Source organism: Bubalus bubalis, chromosome 6 (assembly GCF_019923935.1).
Source record: "Bubalus bubalis isolate 160015118507 breed Murrah chromosome 6, NDDB_SH_1, whole genome shotgun sequence".
Taxonomy (NCBI): domain Eukaryota; kingdom Metazoa; phylum Chordata; class Mammalia; order Artiodactyla; family Bovidae; genus Bubalus; species Bubalus bubalis.
In genome coordinates this window covers 58,205,988-58,228,080 of record NC_059162.1, presented here as the reverse complement: position 1 = coordinate 58,228,080, position 22,093 = coordinate 58,205,988, and the positions used below count along the sequence as shown (strand labels likewise).

Here is a 22,093-nt window from a genome sequence, read left to right as displayed (position 1 = left end):
CTTACACAGCTTGTAAGCGGCAGAGCTGGTCAAATCGTTGACTCTTGGACTCTAAAACCTTTGCTTCCTGGGTCAGAGTCCCTGCTGGTAAAGCAGCACCCATACACTGCAGTTCCAGATTTCAAGTTATTGTCAGAAACCCTCTTAATTCTAGTGTGTTTGGAATCCTGTCTTCTGAAACTTCATGTTTGTCAAGCATACATACACCTTCCTTCGATTTCTCTGCAAATTTTTACCAAATAAAATCATATGCACTTCCATAGCAACATTACAACACAAACATGGTGTAATCTTTGTCCACTGCAGTACACAGCTTGAAAAGTTTTTTTTTTTATTATTAAAAAAAAAATTACATCTGTGTACAGTTGAACTGAACCCCATGGCAACAAATACAAACATAAACGAGGGCTCTTCTCTTTAAGCATTTTCTTCTCTTCTTTGCAGGCAAGAGTTTGAGAACATCAGAAACTGGGTTGTACCACTTGTGACTAAGCAGAGGCCCAGTTCGGTGACCGAGGAGCCGCCAGGGCGACGCGGGCCTCCTGCAGGACAATGGCCCCTGCCCGCTACGCGCGCGCCACTCCCGGCCCGGGAGCCCTGGCCACCGGCGCTTGACGCACGCGGAGCCGCGGGGGCCGCGACCCCGGCCTCTCGGAACCGGAGAGCGGCTCGCAAGACGAGCCGGGTCAGGTCCCCGGGGGAGGCCGAGCGCCACCCGACCCGCAGGAACGCGGGTGGCCGTAAGGGAGGGACTGGGGATGCGGGCACATCCTTCCGTTGCCGCTCTGCCTCTGCACCCCCGGGCATGGCGCCGGCCGGTCCCATTTCATCCTCCCCATTAACCTCCAAAGCGGTGTTGCCATGAGCCACGTTCACAAACGAAATCCTCCAGCCTCACGGACGATGTGAACTTGCCCCAGCTGCCTCGGCTGGGAAGGTGGAGTGAAGGGATTTGAATACAGGACTTTTTTTCTTCTTTTACTCTATTTCGCTTGGCTCCCGATTTCTAGGGCGCCAAGGAAGGTAATTCGCGCCCCTTCGCGCCGGCTGTCGTGATGCTTCCCGGAGCAGTCCTGGGTGCGCCTTCTGGGGAGCGCTGGGGCGGAGGCATCGGCTGCGCTGAGTGATGCAGGTAAAGGCGGGTTTGTCTGTCTGAGGTCCCTGCTCCTCTCCCCTGATTCTCCCTCCTCCCAGAGCCCCAGCTGTTTAAGACTTTCTACGTCTTGACAAATGGAGAAACTACCGAAATGAAGACAATCACAAACTAGGGAACTGGGGTTTATGCGGTGATTTGTCCTCGTTTCCATGGGGGATGGGGGTGGCTGTCACTGAGTAAATGCTACTGTGTTTCATTTTCATGAACCAGAGAGACTTATTATGAGCAGGTGCTAAAACCTGAATGTCCTTGGCTGCTTCCTCACTGAGCTTGTGCTGAGGTATCTAGTTGACTGCTGGGGGGGGTGGGGGGGTGGGGGGTGGGGTGGGGGTGGCTGAGGTTGAAGAACATCCAAGTGATGATAACAAGAAAACCTCCCATTTCTGAAATACTTGCTAGGTGCCAGGCACTCTGAGAAGCCCTTTATAGCATTTCATCCTGACAAAACAGGGGAGGCAGATAATACTGTTTATTTTCATTTAATTCATGAGAGATCCAGAGCTCTCAGAGGTAATCTGTTTTGCCCCAGATCCTGCAGTGGCAGAGCAGGTTCTGCCCAGGGCTTCAGACTCCAGAGCCTGTCCAGCAGTGATTTCCCTATAGAGGAACGTGTTGGTTGGTTGGTTAGTGGCACAGTGGTGTCTGACTCCTTTGCGAGTCAGACATATATAGCCCACCAGTCTCCTCTGTCCATGGGATTTCCCAGGCAGAATACTGGAATGGGTTGCCATTTCTTTCTCCAGGGGATCTTCACAGCCCAGGGATGGAACCAATGTTTCCTGCTTTGGCAGGCAGGAGAGAGTGACCTAGGGAAGCCACTAGGGAAGCCCCAGAAGGGGGTGAGTGTGTGCTCAGTCGTGTCTCCTATGCCACCTGAGAAGGGGGTAGGGGGCCACTCCAAAAAGACACCCATAAGACTGTGCCAGGAGAGACACAGACTCTCAGGTGGTCTTAAACCAGCTTTAGGACACGGTGGGGGAGGAGGAGGAGAGGAGTGGGAACACCCCCGCTTCTTGTCCGGATCCAAAGAGGGGATCCAAAGTTCAGTCAGGAAGGTTCTTTATTTAATCAATTGTTTTTTGTTTTCAGAACTAAAGTGGAAATGACCCAGTGAGGAAGGAAAGTGAGCACCGCCTGCCCTGGCCACACAATTAAAACATATACGCCGGCCAAAGGTGCATCACTCCTCCGCCCATCTCTTCAGAGTGAGAAAGGCTCTTTTTGACCTGGAAGCCTATTAAAGCATTCCACTGGGGGAATTCTCTGCCCCTGCTGGAGGGACACTGTGAGAAAATCTTGTTCTTTAGAATGCAGCCACACAAAGGGTTTTGTGCAAATACCGAGTCATGATTCTATAAATGCAAAGAAGAATTAGGGATGGAATGTGAACAAAAGCTGGACAGAGGGTGCACGCCCAGATGCTGTCTTGGCCAGGTTGCAGTTTGAATGATCTAATGTTTTCTGGCTCCTTCTGGCTTTGCTTTTCCAATTTGGTTTGAATATTTGCATTGCTGTATTATTTTCCCTGTACAATTGCTGTTGTCTGTACACAATTAGGTCATTTTCACAGTTGGGTGAGGAGACACTTCAGACCTGAGATGAGCTGCAGCTGCTAGCTGATTCCCTCCTGGGATGTGTAATTAGATTCCCATCTTGTTGGTCCCAAAGACACTACCTGCACCCAACATCTGAAAGTTTTAATGTAAGCCATCTAACCAAGTGGAAAGAAACCATGACATCCCTTTGTAATGGTGGCTAAGCACATCTTATCTCTGTAAGCTTTGGGTTAATTTGCTGATCTAGTCATTCTGTTCTTTGTTCCATATCTAACCTTGTATTTCTATGCTCCAGACAAGAGAAAAGGACTGTTTCTTGGCAGCCTGTGGGTTCTTGGTTTGTGGCAGGTCTGCTGAAGACCTGGGCAAGGGAGAAGAAAAGGAAATTAACAGGATGAGGAGGAAGGACCAGCTGCTTCCAGAAGTGCACACAGAAATTCATGCAGATGTTCAGATCAGTACAGAGGCTGGACTTCGATCTAGGACTCTGAAGAGTGAGAGAAAGGGGATCCCAAAGGAAAGGAGGGTTATTTGGCAGGTGAAAGCTGATCAGGGCCATGTCCACAAAGTGCTCTACAATGCCTCACTGGTGTAAACTCTCACTGATACACATTGACTGACAGAGTTTTTTCAACTAAGTGGAGTGTGTGGCCCTTCGGTCAAGGCCAGGGCTAAAGTTTACGTCCATGCTACTTTGAACTAAGGTTGGGCCAAACAAATGGAAAGGACATCTATGATTATAGTCACTAGGGAAGCCCCTGACTCTTAACATGCTTCATAATCAGACATGACTGTGCCCAGCTTATTGACTGGGCAGGATGGTCTCTCTGGCTCAGCCTTCTCATTGTTTTCTGCTTGCTTCCTCTTTGGTACCTTAGGTCTAAATCTGACAGTGGCCTTGTTGCTCCTCTTTTCTTTTTTCCTTTTCATCCAGATCACTCGTTCACCATTCATTTGCTAGCTAATGTGTCTAGAGCTGACACAAAAAGTGGTATGAGATGTGATCTGAGAGATGGGCAGGAGCAACAGCATTTTCCCCCCCTTGAGAGCAGCACGAAGTCACTGGAGGGATTTAAGCACAGGAACAATGTATTCTGCCACCCTGCATACTGTGTGGTAATAGATTGTAGTGGTAGCAAGAATAGATTAGGGATCCCAGTTAGTGATTTCAGTCATTCAGGCAAGAGATGACAGCAGCTTGGACCAGGATGATGGCCATGAGTATGGGGAAAAGTGGAGGGACTCAGATATATTTTGGAAATAGAAACAGGGTATTTGGCTGGTGGCTCAGACAGTAAAGTGTCTGCCTACAATGCGGGAGACCCGAGTTCAATCCTTGGGTCGAGAAGATCTCCTGGAGAAGGAAATGGCAACCCACTCCAGTTCTCTTGCCTGGAAAATCCCATGGATGGAGGAATCTGGTAGGCTACAGTCCATGGGGTCGCAAAGAATCAGACACGACTGAGCGACTTCACCTTCTTTCTTTCACTTTCTTTTAAAAGGTGAAGGAAAGGGGAGGTGGGATTAAGCATGATTCTTAAGTTTTTGGATCGAGTGTCTGGGTGAATAGCCGTGCGATTTTCCAGATGGAGAAGAGTAGAAGAGTAGTACGTGGGTGGGAGTGGGGTGGGAACGTGAAACAGTTCTTTTTTGTGCATGTTAAGCTTGAGATTCCTGTCAGACATCTGAGCAGATAGCTGTATATGAGAATATGGAGGAGCTCAGGAAAATGAGCCCCAAGCCAAGGAGTGTTCCTATTTTGCAGCTTATGTTTCCTTCAAGATCCTCCTATAGTGTAGGTATGGATGGGGGTATGCATGGGGGACTGACCACTTTTAGCCACAGACTCTATGGGACCAGGGTCAATGGAACTCTGGAGTTTAGGAGACTCTTTTGGGCCCATTGCTTAACTCAGCATGGGCGCTTACAGTCTTCCAGGCCCATGTAACCCTGATGATTTTGGTAGCTGCCGTAGTTTTAAGGCGATGTGATTTTTGAGGGATGTCAAAAGTCTGAGTTCAGAAACGACTCAGTGACAAACTCAGGCGGTTCTTGTGTGGGGAAGGGTGGAGAAGTCATCATGTCATCTGGCTCCCACCCACTCCTGCCCACTAACTCAGAGCATTGTATCTCAGAGATTCAAGGGAGTCAAGTGTCAAGAATATGACGCATCAGAGATACAAAGGAAAAGGAGATCCCAGCATGAGTTAATGACGGAAGAATGCCTTAGCCCATTACATAAGCGAAAGTGAAACCTCTGAGGAACAAATAAACAAAGGGTATCATATTGATATAAAAATACAACCTTACTCTGTGGTTGCTGACATACATCACTGTGGAAACAAACTCATGTCCGAAGTGACTATGGTTAAACTTGGAACCACATGACAGGAGCTTTAGGAAGTAATCAAGAATAACTTGAACAAAAGAGCTTTCTTCCCCAAGCTTATGGCTTTGAGAGAAAGCACAAGGATTCCTCTCTGGAGAGGAGGGACCACAATGCAAGGGGACCAAGTAACTCAAGGTATGTTATTTCATATAAAAGAAGGAAACTACTGTTGCCTTGGAAAATGACTGTAAGTTGACTGCCATCAATCAGGATTCAGCTCTAAAATCCATGAGACTGTGGTAGGATTCTTTTCTTCTCAGCTATGCATACATTCAAGCTTGCCGAGAAATCTTTCTCCTTTCATTTCTTAGGAAAACCAAGACTGTTACTTTGATCCTATACCTTACCATGTCGCTCTGCCAACTAGGAAACTCAGAGTCAAATGAAGGCCCACCCTTAACTTATAAGTACAGAAAACTTTAGGTAAATGTAGCTTTAAGTCCACCTCATTATTGGATTAACTTTGTTTTTAACCCTTATTTTTCTTTCATTCCCCGTTTTATGATTTTTTTTTTTTAACAGTGTGTTTCACATACCATGTGTTTTGGAATGAAGTAGAATACAAGAAAAAAATAAATAAACTCTCTGCCCAAACAAGGCAGCATGAAAAACAGGTACCTGGTGGTGTTACGATATCTCAATGAACAGAACAGGTTCTAATTGCTGTCTGTTAGACACCTACATCAGTATCATTAAGTTCATTAGATAGACAGGAATCTTGTTGCAGCTATAACATGATGGCACATTAAACGTTCATGAACAAAAGAGGAGGTATTCAAGGTAAGATGGGCAGAGCCAATGAAAACAATCAGCTGTGCAGTTCCAACTCTTTTAGGGGTTGATTTTCACCCAGCCTGGGAAAGGCTTCCAGGAGGAGCTCCTTTGGCCTGCCTAGGTGGTTCTCTTACAGAGAACCTAGGTACGCTTAGTCCCTCAGCTTCCACCTACTGGGACAGACCAGACTGTTGACCAGACCCGTGGGTTAGAACCCACCCTTGACCTCTGGAAAGGTTACTTTGCTTGTTATCTGATTATTTTATTTATATGTTAGCAGTTTTACTCCTTTTTTCTGTTTTTAGAAAATTAAAAAGTAATTTTTTAAATCCCAAGAGTAAGAGAAGGGCAATAAAAATTCAGATATACCAAAATATATAAAATATAAAATCAAACTTCCTTTCTTTTCCTCTCTTCTCCCCTTCCAATGCTCCTACCCATTTGTCAAATGTAGCCACCACTCACTGCAGTGCCAACCCAGCTGGATCTTTTCTGTATACATTCAGACGTCTTTACATACACATACATAAAGTCTGTGTATAGTTTTTTTTTCTTTAAAGAATTTTTCTCTTCACATTCTATAACTTGCTTTTTGCAGTCAGTAAAATATTATGAACTACTGTTGCATACATAGCAACCACATTCTTTATAATGGCTACTGAATGAATCATGAAACTATACCAAAATGTACTCAACCTATTAAGGAACATAGGTTGTTTCTAATATTTTGATAGGACAGATTAATGCTGCATTGAGCAGTCTTATACCTGTATTACTCTTTTTATTTCTAAGAGTAGAACTGCTGGGTCAAAGGGTATACATGTATTGAATTTTGATAAATACTGCCAAACTGCCTTCCAGAAAGACTGACCAATTTGTACTTCTACTATGAAAGAATGCCCTTTGTTCACATTCTCATCAACAATGGATATTGCCTGCTTTTTTTCCTTTTTCTTTTTTTTAAATTTTGGCAGAACTGATTGGCAAGAGCATGGTACTTATTTTAATTTGTATTTACCAGGCCAGTAGTGGAGAAGGCAATGGCACCCCACTCCAGTACTCTTGCCTGGAAAATCCCATGGACAGAGGAGCATGGTGGGCTGCAGTCCATGAGGTCGCGAAGAGTCGGGCATGACTGAGCGACTTCACTTTCACTTTTCAGTTTCCTGCTTTGGAGAAGGAAATGGCAACCCACTCCAGTGTTCTTGGCTGGAGAATCCCAGGGATGTGGGAGCCTGGTGGGCTGCCATCTAAGGGGTCGCACAGAGTCGGACACGACTGACGTGACTTAGCAGCAGCAGCAGACCAGTAGTAAGTTTGATCACTTTTAGTCTTTTACTATGGGTACAATGAAAGACAAAGTTGAAGGAGTGGTTTTAATGTATTTCTTTTAGATACAGATGACCAGTCCAAAGTGTGATATTTTCAGCTACTGATCTCTAAGAGAGCTTCCTTGGTGGCTCAGATGGTAAAGAATCAGCTTGCAATGCAGGAGACCTGAGTTTGATCCCTGGGTTGGAAGATGCCCTGGAGAAGGGAATGGCAACCCACTCCAGTATTCTTGCTTGGAGAATCTCCATGGACAGAGGAGCCTGGCAGGCTACAGTCCATAGGGTCACAAAGAGTCGGACATGACTGAGCTACTAAGCACAGCTTAAGAAGATCCATATTTGAATGTTATACATTTCCGTGTTAGGAAAGTCAGTCATAATTGTACTCCCAAGGTCAAATTGCATATGGTGTTTATTCTTGGCTTTACATAATGGCTTTGGCCCAGAACATTAAAAGATGTCAGAACTGTATTTTGATAATTTTCCCTTGTGCCAACATTATCACGCTAGCAGTTACAAACAACAGAAACAACTCTGATGAAATTATGGATAATAAGTTTATTCTGTAATGGTTGAGAGCCCACAACTGGGCTAATTAATGGGATAACTAGCCCCCAGTCAGACCTTGGTGATCTCATAGCAGGCATGGTATGGCTGGAAGGTCTCCTCCACACAGCAAATGTTTTAAATTTCTTGATCTCTGTGCTCAAGAGTCTGCTTCTAGGGAGAAAGCATCTATTGGTTTAACTTGGGCCTCAATGGAAGGCAGGCTCTTAATTACAATCCCAACAGACTGAATCCAACAGGAAGAGATCCTTCTTCAAAAGAAAACTGGGGTATTGTTAGGGAGTGAAGTGGATGCTAGTCAGCCAAAACCAAAACAGAACAAAACCATCCTCTACACTGATCTTTCCAACTGCCACTTCTTCTCTTCCCATTGTAAACCTTTCAGTTCCCACAGTCTTCATAGATAATCTTTCAGATAGCATAGCAAGCTGCTTATATCCAGAATGGGGACCCCATGGGGCAGAATAACAGAGACCAACTTATTCAACTTGCATTTTGTGCTATGCTTTCTCAAGTATTTTCTACTATTCCAGCCCTGGGATCAAAACACTGAAGTCAAGACTTCCCTTGTGGTCCAGTGGTTAAGAATCAGATGGGGAACATGTGGATACCTGTGGTGGATTCATGTTGATATATGGCAAAACCAAAACAATATTGTAAAGCTAAAAAATAAAATTAAAAATATATATATAAAAAATAAAAGGATATCAAAAAATAAATAAAATAAAATAAAAGATTACTAAAAAAAAAGAAAGGAATCTGCCTTCTAATGCAGGGAATGAGGGTTCGATCCCTGGCTGGGGAACCAAGATTCTACATGCCACAGAGCTACTAAGCCTGCTCAATACAACTAGAGCGCCCATGTGCAGTAACTACTGAAGTGCTCCAGAGCCTGTGCTCCACAACAGAGAAGCCCAAGCATCGCAACTAGAGAAAACCTGCACACCGAATGATGACCTAGTGCAGCCAAAAGCAAAAAATACACTGAAGTCTTAGAATACAGATTTTTCCTGAGGGGTTATAATATTGGCTTTCTCTCACTCTGCATTTTACTTGGTTATCCTTGAATACATAGAAATTCTGTGTATTCATTTATTTATTCATTCATTCATCCAACTACTACTTATACAAAGCAATGTTGTGCTATACATCGTTCTAGGTGCTGAAGGAACAGCAATGAAATGGAAAGATAAGGTCTCTATCCTAGTAACAGATGAGGCTGGAAGGAGGAAGCAAGGCTGGAATTTGGACTTGGGATTTTATCTGAAAAGCAATATAAAATACTTAAAGGTTTTGGACAGGTAAGAAATACAATCAGATTGTATTTTAGATACATTATTTTAATTTGTACTTTAAGTCCATAGAGCATGGACTATGAGGAGATAAGAGGAGAAGCCAAGAGACCAGTCTGAGGACCAAAGTAGTAGCTGGATGAGAAAAGATGTTAACTTGGACTAGTTTGGTGGCCAAAGAGAGAATGAGATGTGGACAGAATAAAGAGAGAAAGCTGAATGAATAGGATCATGTAGCTGGTTGGAGTATTAGGGAAAAGAAAAGAGAAAAAGATCATTCTGATATTTCTGGTGTGAGCAACTGAATGAAGAGTGATGACCCAGGGGAGCTGGTTAGGGGGAAGTAGAGAAAAGAATGAACTAGCCATGTGTTACACTGAGTACATGTGTGATTGTCATGTCAAGCAAGCAGTTAGGTCAGGTCTGAAGGTCAGAAGAGAGATTCAGTGGTCACTAAACCAAGGAGTTAGAAGATGATGTCCAAGGAGAGGGTGAAGATTGAATAGATGGGTCACCAACATCGAACTCATATCTTAAATAAAGGAACTCTGGAATAGTTTGCCTCAAGAACTGTCTATTTCCCATGGGGCCCCACATCAGTTCTTTTCTGCTGCAGTTTTTTCAGTCTCCAGCACCAGCTGGCCCCTGCATGTAAGGAGGTTACTAGCTCAAGCAACACTGTTGGTGGACCCATCGTCTGGCCCAGATCATAGAAGGATCCTCAACTAAACCTGTTCAGTTCCATCTTGTTTGGAGGGAGGCGTGTTCCTCATTGTGCCCACATCCTCACACAGACTGTCCAGGTAAGTCTCCCACCTTTAGCTCACGGGCTCACAGGTTTCTGGGGCCACTGGACACAGGGATACACAGGCTATGGGCTGTTGTTGGTGGGATGGTGGGTCTACCCCTTGATGATATCCCAGCCCTGAGCCCTTTCTACTCTGTTCCTCGGTCTTCATGGCAAATCTGAGGATCCTCCTCCCTCCACACTGTCCTCTCTGGTGCCACCTGCCCCTCTCCTGCCTCCTTTCCTCACACCAGCACTAGGATGTCCAATCATTAACTATGGAAAGATCGTATATTCAGTGGATCCTTTGGGTCTTTGTTTCTGTTTCCATCTGCAGTGCGGAGAGAGAAGTAAGGAAGGGAAACACACAGGAAGCATGTCAATAGGCTGAGAACTCTGCTACACTTTCAGATGACAGCTCCCCTACAGACAGATGGTTCAGGAATCAGCTAAATGCTGGATTTCTTAACACTACCAGGAGTAACTCAGAAGGCTGGGGATATGGCTGGAAAGATCAGACACCCAAGCTGTTGAAAACCACAGTTTTGGTATATATACGCACAATTTTAAAAATGTATTTGCAAAAATCTAGTTGCCTCCAGTCCAGTCTTCCCTATTAATCAAAAGATTTTTTTCTTGAGCTCTGTGGCCCAGTCTATGATCCCAGCTCTGACCGCTGCTGCCCATGCAGGTCTCAATGAATTTCTCTCAGTCTCCAGACTGCCTTGGCTGACGACTTGTTCCTCTTGGGACACTTTTCGCCGGAGCTGAGCAGCCTGGCCCCCAGCTGTGCGGGGCCCTCTCTCCGGTAAGAGGAAATGCTTTCAGCTTAGTCCATTAACACAAACATTCAAAAGCCACAGATCGTGTTCACATAAATAAAACAGGATTGAGAAAAGCTTCACCCCAAGAAACTAAAGGGGTGTTTTAAAAAACTGCCCCTGCCTTCCAAGTAGGCAGGCAGCAAAAGCCACAGCGATTCCAAAGCCTTGTGTGCTCCTTAGAGCTGGGTGGCTGCAGCCACAGGCCTTTGAAGAGGAAATGCCATCCCTGGGACAGGCAGAGAGCCAGCCCCCAAGTCCTGAAAGTACCAGAGAGAAGCTGAACGCAGTGAAGGGAAGGGGGAGCACAGCTGGGAAGTGAAAAATGGGAGGAAGGTGCAGGGAAAATAAAGGGGGAGGCTCTTCCCATCTGGGCTCCCCACACCCAGGCCAAAGAGTCAGTAGACAGAGCAATTCACTGTGCCCCTGAGACAGAGCTGGGCATGGAGAGGCCTGGGCGGCGGGCACAGCCCAGAGTGACTAAGGCTCCGCGGAGGGGTGTGTGTCCCTGCTGAGGGGTGGAGAGGGGTGGTGGTGTCTGGGCTGAGAGATGCCTTTACTTTGAAAGCTTCTGAGGAAATTAACTTTACAAGGTGCCTCCCTGTCTCCCAGAGTTATTAAAAGACAGGAGGGAGCAAAGAAGAAATGGAAAAATGGTAACACCTCAGGAAGGGCTGAATGATCCCAACTGAAGGAAATGGGAGGCAGATTGATGAATGTGAAACCTCTTCTCAGGGAGGAAGAACTCTGAGTGTGACCTTGTGTAAATGGGAAAAAACACAACAAAACAGAAAACCCCCCACACAAAGCACAACACTCAGTGTGGCCAAGGGCAAAACACACAGACACACATACACATGCCCTTTGAATATATAGGATGAATGACTAATTAAATAGCCTAGGAACTTCCAAGTAAAAGGTCTGTTGGTACTTCTGTCTCAATGGGGCAGCACTGAATGCTAAAGGAATGGAGCAAGGAAGATAGGTGCTGTAAGTCATGGGGTCCCGAGAAGGTGCAAGTCTTGGGAGCCTTTGGAGTCCTAACAATGGGGCCCATAGATGGATATCTATCTGGACATCCATTGCTCATTTGTTGATGAAGAGAAAAAAAAAAGCACTAAATCTAATCACTCTTTAAAAAAAAAAAAAAAGGAAGCCAACTGAAGCCATTCATTTCACAGGAAGCCAGGTGTTTTCCTATGTGTTAAAAATCTGGGATTTAAAAATTTAAACCCCTCCTGCCTGAAAATAACCCTCAGATCAGATGAGGCCACCCTCGGCCAACTCTGGCAAGCCCAGTCAGTGTTTGAAAACATGATCCTTAGAAGCTTGTGCCTGCCCAGACACGTGTACCCACAACTGCCTTACATTCAGAATTGCATTCAGGTGGGCTGGCAAGTCCAGGGTTGGAAAAAATATACTGGGAGAGAAACAGCCTACCTTCTGCTCCTCTTCTTGCTCTTCACTCCTAAGCCTTCAGTCCCCTAAGACTCTGCAGGTGACACTTGGAGTGAGTGACCTTCTAGTGGCCGGGTATCTTCTGTTTCCTTCCAGACAGTGCTGCATTTGCCCGGTGGTGGAGTAAACATTTCCAGCTGGTTTCTGCTGGCTCCTTCATCAAAGCTGCTTCTGAACCTCTTATACTGCTCCTCCCAACATGCAAAGCCTTTGGGTGGTTAGGAGTTTTCTCCACCAAATTGTCAGTCCTGATGACAGTACAAGACAGAAGCTGACTCACCCAGGTACACAAGGTCATGATGGACAGCTCCAGTCTCCAATGGGCTAACTTTTATTTTCAACTCCTCTAATTATTTTGTGTGTGTTTTAAGAGAATTAGAAACAATCATAGCCACTTATATTAAGTGTTTACCACGTGCCAGATGCTTTATATATATTACTCTATGTAATTCTTGGCCTGAGATAGGCACCGTGCTGTTTCCTGGGTTAGCTGAAGCTCGGAGAGGCTGTGCAGCTTATGAGAGGATATAGGACTAGAAAGTCAAAGAGTCAGCATTTGAACTCAGTTCTATTTAATTCACTAATGGGTTCCTTCAATCAGTATCCTGGACTGGCTCCAGGGGCCAAAGATAGATTTATTTCTGCAACAGGGAAAAATTGGTAAGAAATCCCATGCTGAGCTAAACCTTTAACTAATATAACTCAACGGTCTGCCTCTGGTGTTGACCAGCAGAAACATTAGACAGGCAAGGTTAGGACATCATATTAAAAAAGTTGAGCACCTGCCAAAGTATCTCCTAATCTCTCATTGATACATGCTAAATCCATTAATATTTTCAGTCTACATCAATCTCTTGGATACTAGTTTGGATATGTTTATTATTTTCTACATTTACTATATTTTTGGGTACTCTGAATTACTTTTAAGTTTCAAGGGACACCCTCATACTCTGTTATTCCTAGATTTATTGGCTGATAGAAATCAAGACCAAAAGGAAAAAAATCTCAACAGGCTGAAATGATAGAATGAAAATGAGTGAGAACAAATGACAAGTCATGAACTGAGGTTCAGTTAGTCAGCTAACTGCAGAACGATGGCAAACAAAGATGGACGTTGTTACTTCATGGTCAGCTGTGGATAAGGTGATCTTAGGCTGCCTGAATAGAAACATAGAGTCTAGGACAAAGCGGGGGACAGCTCTAGTTTAGTCTACACTGTATATATATTAAGTCATGTTCTAGCCACACAGCTTTAATAGTAACAAAGACATCTGGGTGTTAAGAAAAAAAAAAGTGAGAAAACCACATTTCATGAAGAGATCAGATGTGTGTATTGAGGGAAAAGTAGAAGAGGGCAGGATTAAGTGTCTTGAAACATTTGAAGCCAGGGAGCAGCTTCAGAGGGAAAAACTGGAATCAAATGGAAAGAAATTTCAAGGGGCCGATTTTGGTTCAGTATATGGGAGAATTTTTCTATCAAAACTTCCAAAACAGAATGTGCTGCCTCAAATGGTGATAAACTTTCCATCCTCGGGATATGCAAAAAGAGGCTAGATGACCACTTGTGAGATGCTTCAGAGGAAATTCTGAAATTGGAGGTAGGCAAGGGTAATTTCATGACCTCTAGGCTCCCTTCCAGTTATAAGATTCTCCATTTAATATCTCTCACCCTTCATTCACCATCTGGGCAATCCTTAAAACATCCAGTAATCTCTCAAAGCTTAAATTTTCCCTTCAGTAAAAGGATTACGAAACCTGTTAAATCACAAGTTTAATGTGAAAATGCTAGTTATATTTTACTAGGATTCATAATTATATTTTTTAAAATAAAAAAAATTTTCATGAATCACATCAAAATCACCTTGCTTAAACCCCTGAAGCGTCTTTCAAGGTCCTGGACTAGTTGATTTCTATGGTCCTTTTGGTTCTAAGATCCTACAATTCTGTGGTTTTGCAGAGACCTTAAAGGTCATGACACACAGGGGAAAGAAAGCTCCTTGGAAAAGACAATAAGACCACTAAAAAGAGGTGCTTGTTTGAGTTTCCTCACATTCTCTATGTCACTTAGGAAATTTTGTTGTTGCAAATGAGGGGAAAGCCCTCCAGAATGACTCCAAAATGAAAGCAAAATGTTATAACCAGGATCCATCTCTTAACTCTGCTTCTAGCTTCTCACGCTGGGTCCCCCTGTGGCAGCAAAAATGGTGACATCCCCATGAGTTAGGCTAGTGAGGAAGAGAGATGGAGTTCTAGCAGTCCTAGCAAAAATTGGAGGCTCACTCTGGTATGGATTTCCATGCCCATTCCTGAACCAATGACTGTGGCTGAGACAGAATGGGAAGGCGGGCATCAATCCCAACCAGCCCTACAGCTGAGGATATGGGGAAGTGGCTCTCAGAGAAAATGTGGAGAACCAGACAGGACTCAGAAACGTTGCCTGGTCCAGCCTTTGGCTGCCTGACAGCAACCCACGGCTTCCACACACACAGGGCACGATACTTCTCTACAGGGACATCATGTGAAACTTCATTACTAAAGCTAGATCCAAGTTCAATATTTCATGTCAGTGTGCAAATCTTGTCAAGTGATTCTTCTTTGTTCAGTGATCTGTGGGTAAATAAGAGCCACACCCTATGTATATTAGGACAGGGAAAACAGAAAAATTCCAAATTGCAAAGGACATCCAGTGGCTACCAGGCCTCACACATATTACAATCTTTTTGGACAAAAGTGGCAAAGACTTGCTATTTTGCAGGGAAGTGGTGGACTGGGGCTGCCTCAGTTTGCGCTTTCTAAGAGGATCCCCTTGTCCCCTGTTTCTGTGAGAGAGCCTTTTCATAGGACAGCACAGCTTTAAATACCATTGCTCTCTGGTATAAATGGGAGTGCATCTGTGGTGGGGGAAGGGGTTCCAAGGACAGTTTTCAGACTGGTTCCCATCTATGTGTTTCTGGTTGTGATGGTTAATTTTATGTATCAACTTGACTGGGTCATGGGGTACCCAGATATTTGGTAAAACATTATTCTGGATGTCTCTGTAAGGATATTTTGGAATGAGATTAACATTTAAATCAGAAGAGGCAATAAAGCAGACTAGTCTCCCTAATATGGGTGGGCCTCAGCCAATCAGTTGAAGGCCTGATTAGAGCCAAGTGGTTGACCACCCCTTGAGTAAGACAGAATCCCTCTGGCCTGACTACCTTTGAACAGGGACATTCCTTCAGACTCAAACTGAAACATCTGCTCTCCTGGGTCTTAGCTTGAGCACTTACCTTGTAGATCTTGGGACTTGCCAGACTCTATAATCACATGAGCCAGTTCCTGATAAATCTGTTTCTCTCTTTACATATATACCTATTGGTTCTGCTTCTCTGGATAACCCTGATAATACACAGGTCAATTCCATGAGTTAGAAATTAAAGTAGAGATCTAGCTGATTTATAGCTTCATTTAGAACACAGATTTGGGGTGGCTGTAAATTAATGGCTTCTGCCTCTATATTGGTCTCTTTTGGGGGCAATGCATTGCAATGACCTGGAGCTACTCTTGCTTTGCTGGAGGGCTGCACACCCACTGCATCTGTTCAAGAGGCACGGCTGTCCCTTTTGACAGGTCAGGAGGGTGCAGCAAGAGGATTCTAGAAGAGGTATGGGAGATCACACTTATTCTAGGTCCTAATCTTTCTTTGGGCTTCCCAGGTGGCTAATGAATCCTCCTGTCAATGCAGGAGACCAGGGTTCAATCCCTGGATTGGGAAGATCCCCTGGAGAAGGAAATGGCAACCCACTCCAATATTCTTCCCCGGGAAATCCCATGGACAGAGGAGCCTGGCAGGCTACAGTCCATGGGGTTGCAAAAGAGTCAGACATGACCGAGCGAATAAACAACAATAACAATCTGTCTTTATTGTACTTTTCCCTTCTTTTTTCTTTTGCTCAAACTAATTTAACTTTACAGGGAATCTGGCTTTTCTATCCAGCAAAGGATCCAGATGAATACACTCAGTTGACTTGGGTCACAGGCAGAAACTGTTTTTTGTAGCAAAGCCTTATTTCATTCCTTCTTGGTTTTAAGAGGCATTAGCTCTTGTAAAATTTACAAAGGCTTCAACCTGTAACCATTACATTCCTACAACCTGAACTTTCCGTCCAAGTCCCTGAATGCTGCCGCCCAGAGAGTCACATGGGCTGAAAATCCCAGTGTACATTAAACAATTTACCACAAAACAAGAACTGCCAATAACCAACTGTGTTAAAGACTGTTATTGTCCCAATACCCATCTAATTATCCTCCTTAGTAAGAAGAGTCCACAATTTTTAGTTAGGCACATTGCCAATCAGAAGGACTTCTTCCCATTCCCTTGAAAGCAGGTATGACTATACAGCCAAGTTCTGGATATGGGATATCAACAGAAGTGCTGTGTGCAACTTCCACAAACTGTCCATAAAGGGCCTGTTAAGATTATTTTTCCTTTTACAGACCAACTTAATCCTCACTAACACCCAGAAGTTCTACGATCTTCATTCATCCAATTCTATAATCCAGGGGCTGCAACGTGCCATGCTTCATTTCCTGGTATTAAATTCTGACAGTTGACAGAAAATCTAACTTACACAAACTTGATTAAGGGAGGAAAAAAGAGGAATGTAATGGGTAATGTAACTGAGCACTACACAGGGATATATGGGCTTGGCTTAATCTAGATTCAATCAGCTTCCTCTGAGTTGTCACCAGTCTCAGGCAGGCTCCCCTTAAGGTAGCAAAACAAGCTAACCCGCTTTTAACGTGCATCTTTATAGTAGGGGAGATTCTATCTGCCCGTTCTGCAGGTCTCTTGGATTGCACCAGCTTAGGTCACCTGCACAGTTCTGAACCAAACACGGGATCACGGGAGTGGGATCTGTTGAGGCTGCTGAAAACCCACCCTAGAGCTAGGGTTGGTCTTAATTCCATCTGAACCAGATCACTGTGAACAGAAGGAGCTGCTAGCTTCCCAAAGAAACTCAAGGTAGTGTTCCGAGAAGGGGGATGCATATTGAGTAGCAAACAACACATTTACCGTACTCTTTAATTTATACTTGGACCATCACTTGGCCTAAGCTTTACAGATTCACTACCACCCTTTGGAGAAATCTTAAACAGGACCAAAGGAGATTACAAAATATTTTAAAGTCTTTTGAATAGACTAAGTTATAGGATTTCAAAATAAGTACTGTTTGACGGGTTAAGAAAGAACTTGCTGTCCTTCATGCTCCTAAGGGGCATGGAAGTTTGGTAGGGCAAAGGAAGATTTGATTGCTTAGGAAAAAAATAATCAAACCAAACCTCCCAACAGGTCTTGGCACTTAAGAAAGTGAGAAAAGAACACCTGGATCATGCTTTCCCTTTGACTGTCCACACACAGGTCAGCCACAAACAGTAGCTTCCTTCTTGCAGAGTCGCATTAATTCATTACCTGGAAGACTGGATGCCTGCTCTCACTTGGCTTTCCTGGCCACCTCAAGTTTTCCATTTCCAATGCTTAGAAGTTTTGTTTGTGAGGGTCCAAATGTGGCAGGAACTATTTACAGGCTTCTAAGCTGCACTCGTTGCGCAGGCCAAGGGTGTTGGCTGAACAACCGACCAACCTTTCCAGGGAGAGATCTGAAGCAGGGGATTTGAAAAAACACCTTCCAATCTGTCAGGAACATGGAAAAAGTTGCTGTCTCTTCTACATTGGTGGGGGCGCCAAAGCACAACATCACAGCATCTGGTTAACCAACTGCTAAAACTTCAAAACACAGAGATCAGACTCTACTGTTTTTCTTTAGGAACACAGAGCAGCAGTCAAGGATAGGACCACAGGGTTCTAGGAAAAATAAGAAGTTATTGGGCTTCAGGGACTGTCTTTGCACCACAGAATCATACTGTATAGAGTTAAACTAGAATCAACTGTTCAAAAGAGCCAAAAGAAATCATACCAAGAGGTGATATGTGACAATCTCTTCTCATGGTAAAAATAACTGAGAATACTTAGCAGAAAACTGGGAGAAGGAAAGCTTTTCTGAGATACAAAGTGAAACAGTTATTTGATGAACGCTGCATTACCTACCCAAGGGGGATAGAAATTTCCCTTTTAAAAATCAAGAGGCTTAGTTTACTCTCCTTGGTTATATAGTTTAGAGCATGAACACTTGCTTTCATGAAATTAAGAATTAAGACTCAGATTTCACTATTTACAAGGCCTTGTCTTTTCATGGATTTTCTCCAGCTATCCCATTTCCACTTTTGAAGCCATTCTCAAGATTTCCAACAGGTCCTGAGATTACACCTCCTCCCCTATGGTTGTCCTAGCTCCCCAAGCCTGTCCTGTCCAGAAGCAATGCCCAGCAGCTCTCAGGTGGATTCACCAGTATGTCAAGCACATGTTCCTGCCGTGGCTCAACATAAGGTCAACCCGACAATCATTAACAGCTGTCTTTGTGTCCTTATGTCCTTTCCATGCGGGCTCCCTTTACCATATAGTCCTGGACAGCCATGTTCCCTGAGGTCAGTTGTAACAGCTCTGAGCAGTGCTCAGTTCAGCAGTGCACAATCCATCATGGACAATGAAACAGACTTGAGACTAACATCTTGGATTCCACTGAAAGAAGCTGGCACTAGCATTAACAGCTGGTTTCAAACTAACTGAAGTGATTGAAGTTTTTATGCCCAAACCAGCAAAATATGAGTAACATGGATGAAAGACTCAAGACAGGAACTGAAAACAGGAGAAACAGCCCACTGTCCATCAACGGCGAGAAAAACCTCCAAGAAAAGCGGTTTCACAAACTCTGAAGAAACTGACCTACTTTTTCAAAAAATTCGTTAGGTAAAGTAGCCTATTAAAATAATTATCCATTTTTAAGTAGCAGTAAGCTGTAATATCATCTCAAAATCATTATGAAACATAGTATGACTTCAGGATGACTTGATGACCTGGGCAGAGCCCAATTAACCTACTGGTTAAGGACATGACCTCTGAAGCCCGACTTGCCTTGGTTTAAATTTTGGCCCACCTAGTTAATTTCCATGTAACCCATCTGGTTTGGACCTTAATTTCCTTTCCTATATAAAATGGGGATGATGGTACTGTCAATAGACTCTAGAACCCACATTTTAACATTCTTGAAATCTTTAGGGCCTTAACAAAAGCCGGTGGCCAGGCCACAGTCATGATGTACCTGTCATTACTTGTGCACGTGTGGTTGTTTCTGGTGGCACAGATGGACATCAGCAATCTTTCAATATTTCATTCCACAGGCCATCGTCTTAATAACAGCTGACCAAAATCGTTCTGTTAAATACCTTTAGATCAAGGAAACATCAGCATCAGAACGTGCAGAATGGGTGTCAGTGTCTGACTCTTTGTGACCCCATGGACTGGAGCCTGCCAGGCTCCTCGGTCAGAATTTTCCAGGCAAGAATACTGGAGTGGGCTGCCATTTCCTCCTCTAGAGGATCTTCCCAAGCCAGGGATCAAACTCATGTCGTTAGTGTCTTCTGTATTGCAGGCAGATTCTTTACCACTATGCCACCCGGGAAGCCCTCATTCCACAGACCATTGTCTTAATAACAGTTGACCAAAACCTTTCTGTTAAATACCTTCTGATTAAAAAAACACCAGCATCAGAACTTGCAGAATGGGTGGCAGTGACTTTGAAGGAAATTGCACAGACAGTGGTGGAGCAGTTCATTAAGAATTGCTGCATCATGTGGTCTGAGTCATAAAGGTCAGACTATGAAGTTTTAGGAATGCCTTACCCAGTTAATTTCACTTATTTAAAATATAAGCACAGAATGATATATTTGTCTCAATATCACATTACATCAATTCTAGCTATTTTTTCCATATTTTAACATCTCAAGTCAGGATGTGTCATACAATTTGTTGAGCCATGTATTTTTATTCTTAGTGCTATAATGGTATATCTTACAATTGACAAAGTCTGCGATTTATTGAAATAAAACTCCTAAAAGAGCTTTTTGCATAAGCATTCTAAATTTTCTAAAAAGCATTGTCACAATTTAATTGGCAGCATTGTTTTGTTAATAAAATGGTGCATCTTATCACTAATGACACTGTGGAGTCAATGAAACACAGCAGTACTTCCTTCACCGGACTGTGAAGAATCCGTGATTAACAGTTTTAACGTGCTTAGAATGGTGCCTATGTTCTATGCTATCAGTCAGGGGCTTTGCTATAGACTGAGAGATATCAATCTATAACAAAACCTTAAAAATTGTTTTCAACCTAGAGAGCTTCCCTACTTCTCCCAACTTATCTCAATATCCAGTCTTTACTGAGATCCTACTTTACGCCAGAAGCTGCTTGATATTGTGCCATAATTATCAACCACAGATTTGGCCTTCAAGACCAGTTAAACAAGTTTGAGCAATAATTATATAGACAGGAAGAAAGATAATACCAGGTTCTGAGAGGAATTAAGAGAAGGAAAATATTGAACACCCATCATTCATCATTTAACAGTGTAACCTAAGGATAAGTTTGAACCTCTATTGCCTTGGTTTTCTCATCTGTAAAATGGATTTATTGTAAACCCCATCGATAATGCTGGCTAACATAACATGAAATCAGTTCCATTTTCCACCTGAGCCCCTGTTCACAAATGCACGTGGGCTCAAATCCCAACTCTTGGTGGAGGCGAGGAACATGAAAGAGAGGGTGAAGGTGGGTGAGGAGATGGTAAGCTGTCTCAGGAAGTGGGGAGGCAGAGGGTGAGTTAATCTCAGAGAAGGGTGCTGAGATGGGCACTGACTACCTGAGAGACTCCTGGGCTCCTGCTATTTTCTTAGATGTACAAGACAGACATAGGCCTGGCTCACAATTGTCAGAATAGTGCATGGTATTTAGTAAGCTATTAATATATGCTAGTTATTAACCTTATTATCAGTGTGATATTAAAAACGCTTAACAGGCAGTGTGGCATGAGCATCTGCCTATCAGGAGACGCATGCAGTGTGAACATAACTATGGGTTCTACATGAGAGGCTCACAGCCATGACTGGTCAAGCTGAGTCTCAGAGAGTAGGGAGAATGTGCTCATATGGAGATTATGAACAAGGAGAAAGCACTTCGAGGGGGGAAATGCTTGTGATGTATATATGGTAGCGTTTTTGTTGTTTTATGAGACTGAAGTTAAAGGGTGGAGCTAAAGGAAAGAAATGGCTGTAAAATTAGGTTGGGGACCAGTCATGAAGAGTAAGTGGTATTGTATTCATTAAGAAAATAAAACTGGCGATAGCAGAATTGTGTAGCAGCTTATCAAAGGCTAAAGGATGCATTTGGTTATGAAGTTCAAAATGAGTACAGCTCACCACACTTCAATATGGAAAATGTCCACACTTTAGTTCATTTTAAAGAACGCATGCACACATACTTTAGATAGCTTTCAGTTGACCAAAGTTAAAAGAAAATATTTTGTAATGAGGTACAGATACTCAGAGGTATAAGGGTCTATTTTTACTAAAATAGTCTTCATTTTTTTGAAGCATTATCCTCCAGTACAACTCTAATTTCAAAATCAGTATTTCTCATATGTTGATGAAACGGGCAATTTCCAAACCCCATTTTGGAAACAGACTGGTGCGGTGCATCTGATCCAACCAGTAGCAACATAATGTCAAACACAAATGGGAAGCATTAAAAAAAAAAAAGCCTCTAATGGCAACTCAGCAGCAATGGCACAAGTAGGAACTAAAATCTCTAGTTAAAGCCAATGAAGGCCTGCAGATTAATTCTGAATTGTACTCCTTATGTGATTTCAAATCAGAAACCCCCTGCTACTTAAATTCCAATAAATGTACAATGGACATCTGTTTCTTTCTTTTGTATTCTCAGGAACCACCTTTCCTCTACTGTTCCCTACACCCTTCCTTTTTCTGGTAATTTCCCCTTCCTTTGGGGGAACTCCTCATCAGTT

General features: G+C 43.5%; 1 long non-coding RNA gene across 1 annotated transcript; it reads left to right on the top strand.

Annotated features, from left to right (window-relative positions):
- Positions 1-365: 365 nt before the first annotated feature.
- Positions 366-12,539, top strand: LOC102399237. Its single transcript, XR_006551835.1, has 5 exons — positions 366-1,132; positions 8,933-9,074; positions 9,682-9,868; positions 10,190-10,660; positions 12,228-12,539. It is a non-coding gene; the product is annotated as an uncharacterized LOC102399237 (long non-coding RNA).
- The last annotated feature ends 9,554 nt before the right edge of the window (positions 12,540-22,093 follow it).